The sequence below is a fragment of the Alligator sinensis genome, unplaced genomic scaffold (assembly GCF_000455745.1).
Source record: "Alligator sinensis unplaced genomic scaffold, ASM45574v1 scaffold173_5, whole genome shotgun sequence".
In the NCBI taxonomy this organism is placed as follows: domain Eukaryota; kingdom Metazoa; phylum Chordata; order Crocodylia; family Alligatoridae; genus Alligator; species Alligator sinensis.
The window spans coordinates 1,798,661-1,817,234 of NW_005842198.1; positions in this window are offsets into that span (position 1 = coordinate 1,798,661).

The following is an 18,574-nucleotide window of genomic DNA, read 5'->3' on the forward strand; positions in this document are numbered from 1 at the left end:
ACACATTAGCAGTGAAAGCCATTTCCTGCTCAGCTTTGCTGGAATCAAGTGCTTTTTCCATAAATAAGGTGCTAAACAACTTCATGAGTTACTCATTTTTTAATTCTTCTTCTCTTCTTCCACCCCCCCCCCCCCCCCCCCCCCCCCCCCAAACCTTCCCTGCTTACCCAGGGGGCAATTTGATCCCCTGCTTACCCAGTCTGTCCCCAGACACAAGGAAAATATTATCACCAGTCCCACTTTACACCCATCCAAACAGCCTAGTCTTGTTATTAGCAGGAAAATAACAACAACAACAACAATAATTACATACGTTGTGTAGATCAGAGTCAGAAAAGAAAGGAACAAATGTCAGGGGTTTGAAGATGTGATTCAAATCTAGATTCATTTAATCTCTCTCTATCTTTCTCTCTCTCTCTCCCATCAGTCACAAAACAGCCTCCCAGTAACACATTTCCCTATGGTACAAATGACATTTTTTGCCTTCTTTTGTAATACCTTAATATTAACAGAGTTAGGAAGCTAAATTGTTGATGTGGATTAAAATACTGTATTGCAAATTGAAGTATTTGGTATGGAAACTTAAGACCTTCTGCATTAAGCTCTTTCACAGTGACCTGACATAAACTGGCAACTGGCAGCCGTCTGCTTTTGGCAGCTTGGCATATTTGGTCATTTATTGGGTGCATGTGAAGATCAAATGGGTTAAGATTCTTCTCCTTAAACAGCAGGGAAAAGAACATCAAAAAGGTGTAAATTTCATTTCCCCAGTTTTGATTAAGTCAAGCATGAAATGAAATGTAATACTCTCAAGTGGCAAGGGTTTATACCATTGATGTTGTTACTTCTGCTTCACAAAGCCCAATCAGCCGACAGCAAGTTGAACAAGCTAACAGAGTTTTAGGGTGGCCAGATGGAGGGTTTTTACTATGGTTGAAAAGACAGCTTAGTGCTTGCCTCTTCAAGCCAAGTCAATGCCAACTGTGTGAAATCCTGGCCATTCTATGCCCCCCCTCCACCCCTCCCCCCGCTTTTTTTTTCAATGCTGGTGGCTAGCACCATACAGGGTTGATAAAAAAACAAAACAAAACAAAACAACAACAACAAAGCAATCCCCTCAGCTAAACAATTGTATTGAAGGAGTACTTTTGTTAAAAGCACTGTTTTCCTGCCTCAAAGTATAGCAATATTATGAAGCATGTGGGCATTCACCCATTCAGATCAATCTCATTACTTCATTTAGATTAATGGTACATTTAATTTCCAAGTGATCTAAAGTGAGGCCTTTATAACCATTCTGTATTTTGTCTAAAATGAAAATGATAATATTATTCATCCTGCCCTTAATTAAACATAAACCTGTTTAGGAAATAAACAGATTTAACATTATATCTTGCTTCTCTGGTAAGTGGCTATGAAACTAATTGAGAATAATGTAAGGTCCAAGTCATGAAAACCTTTGAATCTAGATACAACAGTAACAGGTCTTAAATTGAGTGTGGTCTTACTTCGTTAGGAAATTTGTCCTTTTTTTATAGGTGCTTTTTCAAGCCCCTTGTTCCCACTACATTCTCAAATTTAATGCTCTTGCCACTATACAGCTGGAGTAGAATAGAGTGGCTTTAGTAAAGACTTAATAGAATCTTTAATGCTTCTAACAATCCACTCCCATTGAACTGCATTAAGTAGATATTATGGAAGGACAAAGAGCTAAATAGCTCAACATCAACCTCATTAGGCATGCAGGCAGGCCTAGAACCATTTTATGGGCAAGCCTATTGTTAGTACACTCACCAGGTTAGCTTTAAATTGCAAATGATACCCTGAAAGGGGAAGAGAAGTTTTGGAGAATGGCCTCACAGAAAGAAAATCATTTTAGGCTATAAGAAAATGAAAGGCATTGTTAAAATTGCTCTGACCGTAGCAAATGAAATACATCATGGACTTGAGAAGCTGAATGCTACACTAGAGGGTTTTTTGTTGGTGGGTTTTTTATTTTTCCCTGCTTAGGAATGTGGTATACATCAGAATATAAACAATATAAAATCTGTAAGACTTAATAAGGGTGGCTAAACATATTATCCTTTGTCTGAAGTTAAACAAATGAGGAGAGCTTAATAATTAACTAGGGAGAGAAAGACAAATCCCATCCCATCTAAATAAAAGACAGAAGTGTACAACACTTTGTGTAGGAAAACTTCCCAACACTGTTGTTCTTCTGAATCAATAAAGATTCATTTAGACCAGTTCAAATCATAGCACTTCTGTGCTCAAAAATATTTTAAAAAAATGGTCTCTCAAGAATTGTTTGCAACTGCAAAGTGCTTTAACAACTGACATTATGATGCTGGAAGCCTGGAAACATATTCCCAAGCAGAGCCCTTCTCTGTCACCTTAGTGGATGAATAATTGTGCCTTTGCATATTCCTTGTCATAAATGGCAGGAATGAAGGGACCCTAAGGACTGCACTGGCAGGATTGGTGCTGTACAAGCAGAGTAAATTAAAACAAGGATTAGAACAAGTGTGATCGGGGATGACAAGCAGGGCAGTTGTAGCCATACAATGTGCCTTTTGCCCATATGGTCTGTACCAAGACTACACAGCACAGACCCTCTGACATGGATGCCTATTAAAGCATTCCTACTTGATAAGGGTCTATTTAAAAAGTCCTCAAGCCATATTTCACAGACGAAAAATAACATTCCCTTTTACTTGTTCAGGCAATAACCTCAACTAGTTACATTTATTGGGATTTACATGTTACCGTCCAATCTTTACTTTTTATTAGGTTTAAGACATGAGAGAGAGAGAGAGAGAGAGAGAGAGAGTCCTCATGTGCAAGGGAGAGAGATTAAAGCCATTCCCTATAACAGTGTTTCTCAACCTTTTAAGTAGCAAGTACCCCCTAACTTCTGAAAATTTTAGTAAGTACCCCGACACACAATTTTCCGGGGGATTTTATATCTACAGACTAATGTGTGCCATATGTTGGAAGAAGGGCTGTGTATATAAGACAATGATATGACAGATGTCTGACCTGGTGTGGGTAGGGTTGCCACCTTTTACACCAGGGGTGCACAACCCAAGTATGTACCTGGGCTAGAGGTGATGTTGGCCAAAGCTAGGGGGGCTGAACCCAGTGCCACGCAAAGTGTGGCACACCAAATTATTACTGGGAAATTAAATTTTTTAAATTGTACCAAATTTCTTGCCATAGTTTTGAGAGGAAAAGAGGGTGAGAGAGTGTTGGGGTACCTGCGTACGCCCTGCCTGTGTCTCGCATACCCCCAGGGGTACACGTACCACAGGTTGAGAAATTATGCCCTATAACCTTTGTTACACATTGTCTGAATTCTTATTAAATATGGAAATGATTTAACTGAGAGCTATATTTCAAATAAAAATCAGACAGGCGAGGTGTTTCACAGCTTCTCTCCACAGTGAGAAATTGCTGTACCTGTGGAACTCAAATGCATTTTAAAATAGCTAACAAGTGGACAACGGCAAATTAAAAGACAAAGAAGGTGCATCATGGCCATGATGTACATTTTTGGTGGGGGACCTGTGCGGAGGGACAAAAAGAAACTAGAGTAGCCTTCATGAATGGAACAAATGTAGAGCCGCTAGTTGATTCAGCTAAACCACTAGGTAGAAAATTCAACCATGACATTAGTTACATATACTCCTCTGATTGGTTGTAGATACAAAGGTCATTAAAGATTAGGTATGTTCTACTAACAAACCTGGCTGCAGAATAAAGCAGTTTATGCAGTATGTCAATTTCAGGGTCAGGAAGGTTGCGTTCTGCTGCCAAATTCCTGGTGACCCCTCCAGCATTCCATGCATTTTCTGCACTTCAGTTTCCCTCTCTGTGAAACAGGGATAAGGGCCATTGGTACATGACATAATTACTCTGGAGTAGTAAGTTTTTACTGGGTGTAGCTACATGAGATACTTTACTATTCTGGATAGCTAATTACTGTACAGCAGACAAGGTTCTTTGGGTGAATCTGATATTTTTTATTAGACCAACTTAAATAGTTGGAAAACAATTATTAAGCAAGTTTTCGGGTTCAAAAACCCTTCGTCAGGCTAAGGAAGTTTCAGCAGTTGGTGTGTGCTCTTCCTGGATAGAATGAAAAGTAAAAGTAATGCATACCAGCCCAGCCTGGCTTCTTTACTTTTGTAGCTACAACTGGTGCTGGGAGATCCTTATCTCCCAGCCTGAGCCCTGCAATCACAAGAACCAGGCTGGGAGATCCTCATCTGGGAGATCCTCAGTGTGAGCTCTACAGTCCCGGGGCTGGCGCTGGGAGATAAGGAACTCTCAGCCCTGGCCCCACCACTGTAGAGTTGGGGCTGGGAGCTCCCTGCTGCTGACATTGTACACATCCAATGGCAGAGCCTGCCCCAGCAGCAGGCAGTTCCCAGGGGGCAGCAGGCAGCTCCAGTGGGCAGGGAGCAATGTCCCAGCCCCTGCCAGGAAACAGCTGTCTCCTGGCCCCTGGGCTAGCACCCATGGGGAGTCTAGAGCTCCCCCTAGATGCTGCAGGGTCTGACTGTATTATTCAAATCTAGGCCACAGGGAGCGGAAGCAGTCTGCGGCTAGGAGCAGCAAATCTGCTCCTGTGTCCCTGCACATGTAGACATGTACCTGGGAGAGTTTACTCTCAAGTTTACTCCAGAGTAAACTTCTCCCAGATTGTGTGCATGTGTAGACTTGTCCACTCTGCAGTAAAGACAGGACACACGACTAGCTGCCCTAAGATGTCTGCAGTTGGTGCTGTTGCCGTACCCGTCACTAGGTGGTATCAGTCCCAGTTTGCACTGAGCAAGGGGCAATCTCTGGTATGAAACTAACTACGGGGAATAGACACATAACTGGTACACTGGTGTTACTTACACGGGTGTATAGTTACTCACATTGTAACAGCTGGCTTGACCCTGGAGTGCTGTCACTTCCACTGGATATAAGGCTGTGTGTTGTGCAGCCTTTTACTCTACTTAGAGTAGGAGTTACTTTAACCACCTTTGTAATGCATTTTAGCAAAATGTTTTACAAATGTTTTAAATTGGAAATCTGTTCTGTATTCACTGCATTATCTACCAGGGATTCTACTACTGGTTTTGTTTTTCGACTGGGTCTTTGGATTTCAGGGTGCTATGTCCTGAGAATAAGGCAATAGAAGAAGAGGTTTTTAGGAAGTTTTGCATTTGTTCTTTTCTAGTCCATGTTTCCAAGGACAGTGCAATCTAACCAAAAGGCACGGGCAGGTTTATAGCTGTAGGTCTGTCATTTTCCCACTAATACCTAGAGAATTCTTCTCTGCCAGATGGCAGTTTTATCCCAAAAAAACCCGTGTGGTGTCTAGGGGACTCTACTCAGCAACATTCAAACTGAAAGGGTCAGTGAAATTGAGTACCATCCTTCAGCCCCAAGAATTTTTAAAGCCAGGAACTGTATCTCCCAACTTTGGACCCCATGAAGAGCAATAACTGGAGTAGCTGATCAGAAGCAATATTCAGGAATAGCCAACAGAAGCATAGACAGCTAGAAAGCAGGTAGAAATCAAAATTCCTTCTAAACTAGCTAATGGTTTCAAATTGAGGCAACCATAGAATACACTATTGTGTCTGCAGTCTGTGGGTCTTCAGCAACAGCTATTGAATTACTATGATCAGCCTTATAGCTCCTTCCTAGTTTGAGCAACAAGCGGTGTAAGCTGGGTTAGCAGGAGTCATACTCATGATGGTTGCCCTTGGCCCTGGGTCACAGGAGAACTGGGATTGTTCCCTACCTTATATTTCCCTAATGTCTTGTAGAGGTAACAACTGAGGAAAATAATTGTAGAGAACAACTGCAGTGAGAGCAGCTTCTAATTGCTTTCCCTCTTTCTTCATCCAGTATCATGAAAGGTTCTAGCTCCTGTGGTGGTTAAGACCATATTAGTTTGTGTCCAACACATCACAGCAGGAGTTCTTCAATTCAGCTTCTTCACCATAAGAGTTTTCAGGTCTTGGGCTGGGTCTGATGGCTGCAGGAGCTGTCTTTCATTACACAGATAAAGGTCTATCATCTCAGAGGTGTATATGCAGGTGGGTGATTTTTAACCTATTCAAACATGTCCACAGATGTATCTCTAAGATATACAATAGCTTAAACAGAAATGTACCAAAGGAAACAAAGGGAAAGATTTGGAAAATGGACAAAGCCAGCTCCCTACATCAACAACAACCATTTGAACTGAGACATGGCTGTCTCAATATGGCTTTTTCAAACTCCAAGCTAGCCTCTCCCATCTTGGCTAGCATCATTTGCAAATGGCAAGCTAAGCACAGTGTGTGAACATAGATACAGTGCTGGGCCTGATAATATCAGGCTAATAATGTCAGCACTAGCCAGTAATAACTACTCACAGGTGTTTAAGATCCCACAGTTACGTCGTGTTGGAATTACATTGCCTTATTTTAGTTACTTCTATTTTAGTTACCTATTTTTACGTTTGAATTTCATAATCAGTGTAATAATATAATTTTCAAGGGCCAGCCAAAGTTGTGGGCAGTTCACGGGTGGGCAAAAATTAAGAATCCTGTCTTATCAGCAATTGGAGAAGGGGGAGGAAATGGTCAAGCATACAGGTTTCTGGCACGCAATACATGAAATTGTAGACATGTTTAAGACATATATGGAACTCAATGTGAGCCTCTTGTGGGGAGATAAAACCACTGAGGTGAATGTTTTGTGGAGACTTTTCAAGGAATTTGTCTAAGGACAAAAAGAAGGCAAAGTGGAGAGTGCATATATAGGGATAAGCCAGCTCCAGTTATACATAACCTTATTGTTAGGTTCCTTGTTTATTTGAGACATGGATTTTCCACAACTCTGTAAGGGTCCAGTGGTTCATTGATAAAGCACAGTCTCAAATTAGCTAAGGACAAGTTGAAGGACATAGCCAATAGTTGAAGGCCTCTCACTATTTCATTTATGACCAATGCTATCTTTTATTTGCACACTTTTTGGTGGTGGTACTGTCCCCAAGATAATTCCAAGAAATTTTACCTGGGAGACTGGCCTTTTATGACACTACTTCCTGTTATGCATAGGCTAAAGTTTGCACCTGCAGAAACACATAGAAGCTACAGTCATAGGTGTTACAGAAAACCCTAACAGAGCAAGAGATGACATAACAACTCCTGCTCATGTATGTCAAAGTAATTAAATTATGGGCTTTTATATGCAAGGACATATTTCAGTTAGATGCCACCAGGCATGGTTCAATATTACATATTGCTTTAAAAACTGCTAGTGCTTCTTTTGTGAGGGCAGTGAACCAGGACTTCTTTGACTCACTATTCTTATTCACTCAAACACCTCAGCTTTGTAGATTCATATGAACAAATGAGAGCATCTGAACAGGGTAATATATTTTATTGGACCAACTGTCTGGTTGGGATAGAGTTAGACAAACTTTCAAATGCAAGCCATTCTTCATCAGATTTTTGAATCTCAGGCTTTGAGGGTTCACTGACCCCAGTTACCAGGACTCATAGGGTTGGCTAGTCTTTAAAATCTTGCAAGGACAGATGGCTAACGGTAGCCAGATGAGAGTGTAATAATCTGTATTTGTTTTATTTTCTGTTTCCAAACCTGTGGTCTGTTTTGTTTGCATAACTTTTTCATCCTATGTAATACATACTTTTGGTGTTTGTCTCCTTACTGAATGCCTGTGGAAGGAGTAACTTCTGGACAGGTGATATTCCTCTCAATTGAGGGGGGGACTGTAACTTGCTGTGCCTGTCTGGAGCTCCTTGCTTAGCCTTTTCTAGCCACTCAGAGCCAACTGTAGTCCTGTGGGCCGACAGTTTGCCCTGGCACCAGTTACCTAGACCACTGAAGCTTCTCTCCTGCCACGCCTCTGAGGGAAATTTTAATCTTGGGATTGATGTTACTCCCAGCTCAGTGGTATCTTGCTAAGGTCACTTGTCAGCATGAGAATTTTGGGGCTCTACCTCCCCTACACCCTACCTGGTGCCAACCCGTTGTTACATTGATGTTGCCTGGAAACAGTATTGTTACCAGTCATCACTCTCATTCCATCCTGTAGGTCTGTCATCATCCTCTTGGCCCTTTCCACAGCCAGGTTTCCAGGTATCCTTTTCAGATAAGTACACTGACTCCACTGAGTCAGTGAGTGGGGGCAACTTCAAATGCAGAGGCTGCCACCAATCGTCACTCTCCTGCTCTCTGCTCCAGTTGCGGCCTGCCCTAGGCTGCTGGGGACTTCCTTCCAGGCCCCCGTTGGACTGGAGCATGGGGCTTTTGTCGCCACCTCGCTGCCCCGGCTGGCGGTACGTGCTTACAAAGTGCATCCACACTAGCGCTGGGTTTTTTTCTTCAGCCCATTTCCGGGCTCCTGCTGGCTGTGGCAAGGGAGGCCACAGTGTTCTTGGTAGGTCTTGCAGTCTGCTGCCACCGTCTCGCTCCTGGGTCTTGGGGGGGCTGGGCTGCTGCCGGTGGGGTTGCCAGCATTGCTCACAGTGTGGTGATCTTGCCACCACCACCATGCTTCCCCAGCTTGGTGTGCAGGGATGGCACCTGCAGCTTAGGGCTTTTGCCACTGCCGCTGGATACCCACAGCTCGGGGTTTTTGCCCCGTCACAGGGACCTAAAATTTCATCCATAACACTAAATGGATGGGGGGGAGCGGGCAGTGACAGAGATTGCTCACTGCAGTTGCTGAGTCCAGGGAAAGGCAAAGGAACTGAGGTGCTGGGAAAGAGAGCTGTCAGGGCAACCTCAGTCTGTTCCTTGGAGCAACTGGGTAGAAACTTGGTGCTTCAGGGGTCCCCCACAGATGGGTTTGTGATGGTGGCCTGTTGAAGAATGTCTTGCATTCAAATACTGTACAGTTGGTCCAATTAAAGATATCACCCTAAGAAATTCTTACCTCTTGCATAATTTCTGGACCATCACAACTACCATGTCAATGTTACACTACTAGAATCTGAACACGTAATTACTTGATCTGTTATTGCAAGGGAAATTTGCACCTATAATCAGGTAGATATTAGCTGTCTAATTTTCACTTGTACCTGAAACTGATTATGGGCATAACTTTGCAGACATGTAATTTAGAGGGAAAGGCTAATTTCAGTGTTTAGAGTATTAGCCTAGGCTTTGGGTTCCCTGGATTTCAGTCCCTGGTCTGCCATAGACTTCCTGCTTGGTCTTGGACAAGATACTTAGGCCCAAAATCCTTAGAGGTACTTAAACTCCTATTTATGCACCTCACCCCTACTGAAGTCAGACAGAAGCTATACACACAGGGAGGACCTGGCTGTTAGTCTCTCATTGCCTCAATTCTCCTTCTTTAAACCAGAATTAAGAACACAGAAATGTTGTGAGGATAAAACACACTTAAGACTTAGAGGCATTTGAAAACTATGGTGATGGAGGCCTGGCATAGGGAAATGTAGCCCTGTATTTTTCTCTAAAATATTAATTACTGTCACATGGAAGCCAAAACACTAATAAATATATTCACTTCTTAAATAAAGAATAACTAAAAGTAAACCATGAAGAATGTGAGGCTTACACCTGGTTCAATGATCTTCTTTTCACATGCTCAGCAATTGTAGGACAGCACACAATGGTTATTTTAGTTTTGAGTTTTACAATTCCATGTAACACCCTTACAAACCCTTGAAGAATAACCAAAACAGACAAACTTTCTGTGAAAAAAACTGCATAGCAACCCCAAGCCTACAACACCAAGCATGCTGTGTATGTAGAATCAGCCACATACCATGAAAAAAGTTTAAATGAAGAAAACATGCAGTTTCTTTTTTTTAATCCTCTCAATTAAATAAAATTGAATTAGAGATAAAAACATAAATTTGACTGTGCGATTTTTCATTTGAAGTGATTTCCACTCAATCTGATCTCATTTTACACTGAAATCTGAAAGAATTCATATCAGTTTTCAAGAACTTTGAAGTGTCACCAACTACATCTCATTGATTTGATGTTTTAAATGAATTCCAGAATGAGTTAACAAAGTAATACTGCACCATAAAGACTGTAAAATATATTCCCTAGTTAGGAATTTATGTTTAATGGTAGGATGATAGCACAGTATTAACCCTTAAAACCATTATTACTCTGATGAGAATTTTATAAGCACTTATATTTTCCCCAGGATTAAATAATATTTTCTGCAACGTTTACATTACACCTAGTTGGTTTTACAGATCTGAATGTTTGGCTGATAGCCTCAATTCTTCTCACATTTCACAATACCATCTTTGCCCTCAACATTGGTTGGCAAGAAGTGACAGCATTGTCCCAATCCTGTAGAGACATATGATATATTTGTAACAGTCCCATAAGTTTAAGCATGTATGCAAGTCTTTTTAAGTTTAGAGTTTAAATGAATGCATGGTACTGTTTCACATATCAGCTCCATTGTATCGGAAATGCAAGACTGGAATGGAGCTTCCCAAACTGTCATCTCCTATGTCAGTGTAGACTTGAAGCATGAAGTCCAAATAATAGTGTAGATACCATTCCTTTGTTTCATTGGAAAACCTTAAGCGCAATATTTTGGCATGTGATCTTTCTATCTGTTCTAGCTGCGTAATACCACATGCATTTTCATTAACATTTGGTTTTCATCACTTCCACTGACTCAAAACAAAACCTCAGGATTTAATCAGCCTGAAGATTAGGAAAAAAACACAAGGCAATTTATTCTCTTTATTTGGAGGAACAAACCCAACAATTACACTACTGTATGATTTTCAGAAATGTAAAGCAGAAAAAACACAACTTTGTTCAAGTAAAGACTGCAAGAAGATGGCTGAAAATATCCTTAGATATGAGATAATCCAGTTATTATGTATAAAAATATCTGTGCTATCACACTATTGTATATGTGCCAATGAGAACATATTCTGCACATAATGAGAAAGGGAAATAGGGAAGGGAAGATAGTTTTTTACAAAAAGTTTAAGAGTACTTTTATAGCAGGTACCAGGAAACCTAATTAGATTTAGTTATCAACAAGTCCCCTATGACTACCCTCCTGTGTAGGGCTGTAATGTAAAGCGATCTCATTTTGTCAGTTAAATAATTTAAATAACTTAATTAATAAATAATATTATTAAAAACAGCCAAGAGAAGATACAGATAATACAATTCTTACAATTCACAACTCATACACGTTCCTTCATTAAAGACTGTGTTTGCATAGAGCAAGCAAACAATTCTCTGAAGTACTTTAAATACTTCACAGCTATAAACATCTTGTATTAATTGCATGGGAAAAATCAAACATTCTGAGATGCAACTGAACTCTAAACAAGATTTACACAAAAGCTTAAGTCTCACTGCTTTCAGTTTAGAACTACTTTTCAATCTTAACTTGGGAGAACTCTGATCTTTATCCCAAATTTCTTTTTTGTTCCTCTGGAAGTTCAGTTTAATCCAGTTTTCTTAATTCTCACCTTCTCCCTAAACCTTCTAGGCTTGTTATATGATAGCTTAGGATCATTATCCACCCAAGCTGAGGGGGTTTTTCCCTTCATTAATTTCTATAAGAAGATTACAGAGTGCTTGTTTGTTGTTGTTTAAGCAACTGATTTCCCTAAGCTCTTTGTTTTTCCAACTGGTTTACACTTTAATGCCCTTGATTGAATTTCAAACAAGGGATCAACTTGACCAACCAACTCTCTTTAGGAAAAAAAAAGTAGAGAAGAACTTTATGTAAACTACTTACACCAGAAGGGTACTTAAAAATGTATTCAGCCATTTAGACAGTTTTCAAAGAGATGCATCCTAATTAGCATATCATTCAGGACTTGTTTAGTTTCTAAAGTCAAGGTGACTTTCCTTGAAGCTGAAATTCTCTAATTACAACAATTGAAGTGAGGGGGTGGGGGGGGGACCTGTCACATTTAATAGTTTTTTTACTGATTTGGTTTTACATCTTTCCTCCCCCCGCCACCTCCTAACATGTCCACACTGGAGAAGCATCAGTGTCTTTTATTTATTTGAAAGCAGGTAGGAGGAACACACAACACGAGCACTGGGTATTTGCTGTTCAGTCTGAATCACATTCTTACTGATGTAGTTGGTTTTAAAAGGAGGAGAAAAACAACATCTCCATGTATTGTGGGCTACACAGATCATACACTCACGCATGCACATCCAGTGAGTGCCAGATCATCAAAAGCCATATATTTGAGCAGCTACTTTGACTGCAGTGGACTTACAATGATTTGACATAAGTTAAGGATATAGCCCTATATATATTGGTGTCCAAACTCAACTTGATCAAACTTCACTGACTCCAGTAGAGTCCCATTAGATATGATTTTGTCTCTGTTATAGTAATTTTGGGCTATCACAGGATTGTTTATGGAGTGTAAATTGGACACCCTACAGCAATGCTTCACAAACTTTTCCTCAGCATGACCCCATTTTTGACCCCATTTCAGCATGGCCCCTCACTCCCAACCCACAGCTCCCACAGCCCCCACATCCCCAGGGGCCCCAGGGCCAGGTCCCACAGCCCCCTGCCCTCCACAAGCAGTGCCCAATCTCCAGCTGCCACCCACGGGAGGATGCAGCTGGAACGGAGTGAAGAGCCCAGCTTCCCCACACTACCATCCCCTCCCCTGTGGGCAGCACTGCCAGAGCAGAGCCAATGGGGGATGTGGGCTCCCACAATGGGACCCACCCACTGGGCCACAGAGGCAGCTTGTGCCTGGAGCCCAGAGACAACCACAGAGCAATTATAAAAATATACAGAATCAAATTAGAATTATTATTAATAGTGTTTTAAATCAATAGTTATGTCCTTAGTTTTACTATTAATATACAGGACAAAAGTGCTGATTAAGCATACAATCCAAGCATGGATCACAGTTGTGATTCTCCTTTGTATGTGACCTCGTGTAATTGCTACTTTAGATTCAGCTGTGGTAAACCGCAGTGAGACAGCTAAATACCTTCAAAACTTTTTAGAATGTGACCTTATATAACGTAATTGTTATGATGCCAGATTAATAAGGGAGGCCTAGATATTTTAACCTTAGTGACAATAGGCAACCTTAGTAGATTTAATTCGGTTATGTTTTTATTTATGCTGGTCAACAGTCCTTCAAATTTTGTATTATTTAATTAAAAAAAAAAAAACCCCAAGAAAACAAAAAACCACAGTCATAATTCTACTGCATTTTATAATATCACTTAATTGATGACCCATGCTGGAACAATAACCCACAATATTTACCAGATAATCACACCAGAAATCAAAGAAATTAAATCTTTCAAAATTGTAATAGTCTTAAGTTACTAATTTGCAGAGATCCTGGTTTTCTTCATTTAAAATTCCAAAATTCTCTGATAAAGTATCTGAAATTCAATGATTAAAACCCCCCAAATCTGTGTTTTTCCACAATTAAAATGAAATGCCACTTTGTATACAGGTATCAATTCAACACAATGTTTTATTGATATATTTACAATTTTAAAGCAATTTGGAAGCCTACCAGTGCCTCAATCATTATAATAAAATGAATTCTAAATACCTATATATTTTGGCATTTGATTTTGTTTTTTTAATCCTAGAAAATCAGAGGTCCCCTGTGCCCTTTGCTCACTAAGATGTAGATCCAGCTGCAGGTCCAGCTCCCCTCCTGCCCCTGCCACTATGTGGCCTTGAAGAGCCCTGATATGCTGGTGCCCTACCCCTACCCATGCTGTTACCTCTCACTCCCAACCTACAGCCCCCTGGCCCTGCCAGTGCCCCTGACTCCCAACCCACATTCCCCTGTCCCCACCAGTACCCCTCACTCCTGACCACCAGGCCCCCGCCCCTCTCAGCCCTGCTGGTACCCCTCACTCCTGACCCACAGCCTCCTGGCCTTGCTGGTGCCCCTCTCTCCCAATTGGTAGTTCCCTCCTGACCTGCAGCTCCCTGGCCCTGCTGGTGCCCTTCACTCCTGACCCACAGTCCCCTGCACCTGCTGGTGCCCCTCATTCCTAACACCCCCCCCAGCCAAATCAGTGCCCCTCATTCCTGGCCCACTGCCCTACACCCCTGGCCCCAGCACCTCAGTTTGTGAGGAAGGGGTGGGTGTGTGGGGTAGAGGAGGTGTGGGCATAAGTGATGTGTCAGGGGGGTGGGGAGGCATGTGTCCCCCAAATTTCTGTGCCCACAGTGGGGCACAGGCCACAGGGCTGCAGCCTGGCTGGACCAGCTCCATGCAGGAGCCACCTCCATGGCCACCAAGGTGAGGCACAGTAGTGGCATGAAGTTGTCTTCCCCACTGCTGCCAGGTTGGGTGGGGGGCACTTCACCTTGGCAGCCATGGTAGCACAGCCCTCCCTCCCATGCCAGGTCCCACCCATTGGGTCACAGGGGCAGACCATGCCCAGAGTTGTCTCAGCCCAGCTGCAGCCCCATGCCCTGCTGTGGATGCAGAAATCTGTGGGGCCATATGTCCCCTCTTCCTCCTGACACATCACCTGTGCCTCCCCACCTCCTCACATGTCGCCTATGCCCCTCCCCACCTCTGTACACTTACCCTGAGGGAGCTGCGGGAGCTGCTCTCCACTGCACTGCCTGGCTGCCACATGCATGTGTGCTCATGCACATGCACGTGATGCCCCCTGTCCCCTGCATCCCACTCTCCCCAGCCCCAAGCAGCCTTTTGCATCCTCAAACTCTGCCAGCTGCAAGGGGAAACCTGTGGTTTCCCAGCTTGTTTTTTTTTCCTTTAAAGGAGAAAATCTGTGTTTTTCTCCTTTCAAGGAGAGAATCTGCATTTTGTCATGTTTTTCCACAGCAAACAGAAAACCCAGATCCCTGCTTATTTGACATTTCCTCAGCCATTAGTGTTTTCTCAGCCAAGTGTTTTAATAGTTTAATTTTAGAATATTTTATTCTTCATGGAGACTACTGGAGTTTCACCCTTATGTGCACTCTACAACCTGAGGTAATCAGGAGGTAAGTGATATCATATCTATTTCATGAGGTAAGGTCAAAAATCATTACTTGATTATTATGAATCTAGGGAAAAGACTTTCTGTATGCCAGGGTTCAGCGCTAAAATGAATAATTATAGGAATTAAAATAAACAGTGTAGTCCACTTGAGATTCCTGTGTATTTAAACTGTGTACAAACCATTCAAAAATATACATTTGCAATTGCTAGATAAGTGTTTGTATTAGGTTAAGAATCTTTTCCTTCATTTAGGCAATTGAATGACCCTATAAAATTAATTTGATGATGATGTATATAATCTGTTACTCAAGGAGTATTGTCACTTAAAGTAACATCCACATTTTAATATCTCTTTTCTCAATCTCATCTCCTACTGTCAACACCATCAATTTCAGCAGTACTCCTTTCCCTATCTCTTTCAACATAAAAATGCGGTCCTTCCAGTATCATTATTATCAACCTGAGCAAACTAAATGTGAAAAGGTGCCACTAATAGGACAGCTTTTGACATCACATCTTGAACCAGAATAAGCAAACAGGCAAGTCAAATCTTCAGGGTCAAGCTTTGAAGTCAATTTTCTGACCCGGGAAATCATGTTCTGTGACAGTGATGACAAACGCTGAGCACATGCCTTGTATAAATATGTCTATGAATGTTGCATTACAAACATTCACAGTCACCGTTTCGCTCTTGCCGAATATAAAACAAAAAATGTGAAGTTTAAGCTTAAAAATGTCTACTGTTTGACAGACACATCACTTTCTTTAAAATAAAGAAAAATCTAAGTTTAAATTGACTTCTTTAAAATATAGTCAAAAGCAGAGTTTTATTTTTTTCTTTTAAATATGACAAAGAGTACATAGATTTAATTTTCAATTGACCTTAGATGTGTAAATAGATTCAGATAGCTACTTAATGGAAACAGCGCAAACATTTTTGTTATTTGGACTCTTATGCTAAAAGCATCCTCTAGTGAGGCTTTCTAGGTACAGAACTGAAAAAGTCATTGTTTATTGATTTCAAAACCTAACAGACTAATTATATATTTGTAGATGACTTGACAGATTTGCAAAACTGCTATATGATTTTATAATGGAACATGCTCATGTTAATCTCCATCTATGGAGATAGCTAGAGGGGGCTGACCTTTATCTCGTATTTAAAACACAAGCAATAACTGAAATTCATTTTCAATTTATTTTCCAATCATATAAAAGGAAGGGGGAAAAGATTACTTTATTGAATCTTTTTAGCTGGTAAAGGTTGGAGACACGCAGTCTTGATGCTTTCCAAGGAGCTACAGGGACGGTCTATAGGGAACAGACTTAATCGAATAAACTAATCTTTGCTGTGGAGATTAAGTAGATGGCTACAGCAGTGGAGTAACAGCAGAATGCAAAGTATCAGCAGCACCATCAGCTGCTTTAAAGGGGCTGTAGGCAGTGGGAGAGCCTCCCTGTTGGGTCCACCCTACTGATCCTGCAAATTTGGTAAACTTCATGGAAATTTAATAATGCTGCTGCATTGTGTTTGCCTGCTGAGCAAACAGCCTGGTGCTGCGAGGCACATATGTGATGATTTACAAGCATTTTTTTGGAAGCTACTGTAGTTACCTCTGCTCAAGCCTGGGGCCCTTATAGCTGAAGAGAGTGTATACTGTGCACATCCTCCAGGTAAACAGCATCTGGGGTAAGGATGTGGTTCAAAGCAGTTCCTGACAGTGGGTAAACTGCATTACTTTGAAAGCACATCTTTTCAAACAGTGTTTGATTCCCCATGCCAATACACACATGAAGTACCATATTAGAATCAATTACGCTACATCTCAACCGACCAACATATTTCTGTACTTTTATACGAGTTATAATAATATCTAATTATTTTGCTGCTGTTCTTTTGTTTCCCTTGCTGTCTGTTGCTCTCAGAACTAAGAATGAATTTTCTTCTGGCTAATTACAGACTCTTGTTTCTGAGAAAATGTTATGGGCAGTACCCTCGCTCTGTGGAAAGTATACTTTGAAGTTGGTGTAAAGAAATTCAAAACACACCTCTCTGGCCTGTGCCAGGTATGACAATGAAAAAGGGAAGTAATTATGAATAGGAACAATCTAGACTTAAATTAACCCCTCAGACCAATTCCTATTGGTCTGCTTCCAATCTGGTGGTGGAGCCTCAAAAAGGGATAAAAAGCCAGTGTGCCCAGCACACAGGGAGTTTTTGTCGAGGGACTACGCAGAAGGGCTGAGAAGAGCTGGTGGACCTAACTAGCAGAGCAGAGCAGTTGCCTCAGAAGAGCCCTGAAGACATGTTCACTGAGCAGGGAGCAGAAAGTGGCTGTGTCCCTGTCCTGCCGTGAGGGAGCTGCGGTGACAGTGCACAGATTGGTACAAGGAGAGTCTGGGAGAGGCCGGGACCCCAGCAGCTTCATGAGGCAGCGCAGGTGTCCAACCCTGCATGAGGCAGGAGCGATGGTGCAGACATCAGTGCACAGAGGGTCTAGAAGTGGACAGGACCCCAGCAGCTGCACAAGGCAGTGTAGGTCCCCAGCCCTACACAAGGCAGGAGCTGGGCCATTGGTGAATGGATCGGTGCACAGAGCTGTGGAGCTGACAGGTTGCCATGCCTGCACAAGGTGGCATGGGTCCTGGTGCACAGGGCGGAGCACAATGGGCTGAGAGAGGGCTAATAGGCCCCAGAGGCTACACCAGGTAGCTCAGGCTTTCCTGCTGTGAGCAGTGACTGGATGGGTCAACCACCCCAGCGACACTGGGAGTCGTGAGTTACCCTGAAATGGGATTTCCACAGGGGAGGAGGGGCCTTCCTCACTGTGGGGATCAAGGGGGAACCCCTGATCCGTGGGGACAATTCACCCCTGGGCACAGAAGGGAGTCTAGGGTCCCTGTTTGTTAAGGGTGGCTTCATGGTCATGGGCTCCTCTTAGCTGAGCAATCTGGGAGAGGGTAATGATGTTTAATCAGGTAATGGGATCTTTCCCTGGCTTGCCATTTCTTCTTTGGGCATTGCTGCTGTGCCAATAGTTGTGGTCTGGTTATTTATGCCTATGGGATTCTGTTTATAATATTGTTTCCCTATTGTTGTTATATGAGAGGACTGTAAGCTGCTTATGCCTGAATCTATTGTATTGGTTATTTCTGTATATGTGATGTAACCTTATTGTGTTCTGTTCAGTTATTGTCCTGTCACTGCTGAATTGTGATTAACCTGAGTTTTGCTGTTGAGAGCTGCTTTGCCTGTTGAGGGGCAGGGGCTGGATCAACAGAGGATTGGGCCTGTGCCTAAGATAAGAGTGAATAAGAGTTATTTTGGGGGTAAATCTATATGTGTAAATAATATGTATGTATATATGTGTATATATATATATAGAGAGAGAGAGAGAGAGAGAGAGATTTGAATGTAAGTTTATGGTTTTAAGTTTTATGTTATGTTGTATTGTTAAACCTGTAAATAGTTAAGTATCACTGGGTGTTCTGGTCTTGGCTTCATTCTGTAGGGTAAGGAGGTGAGCTGGCCTTCAGCTAAACTGCCACACTCCTGCAGC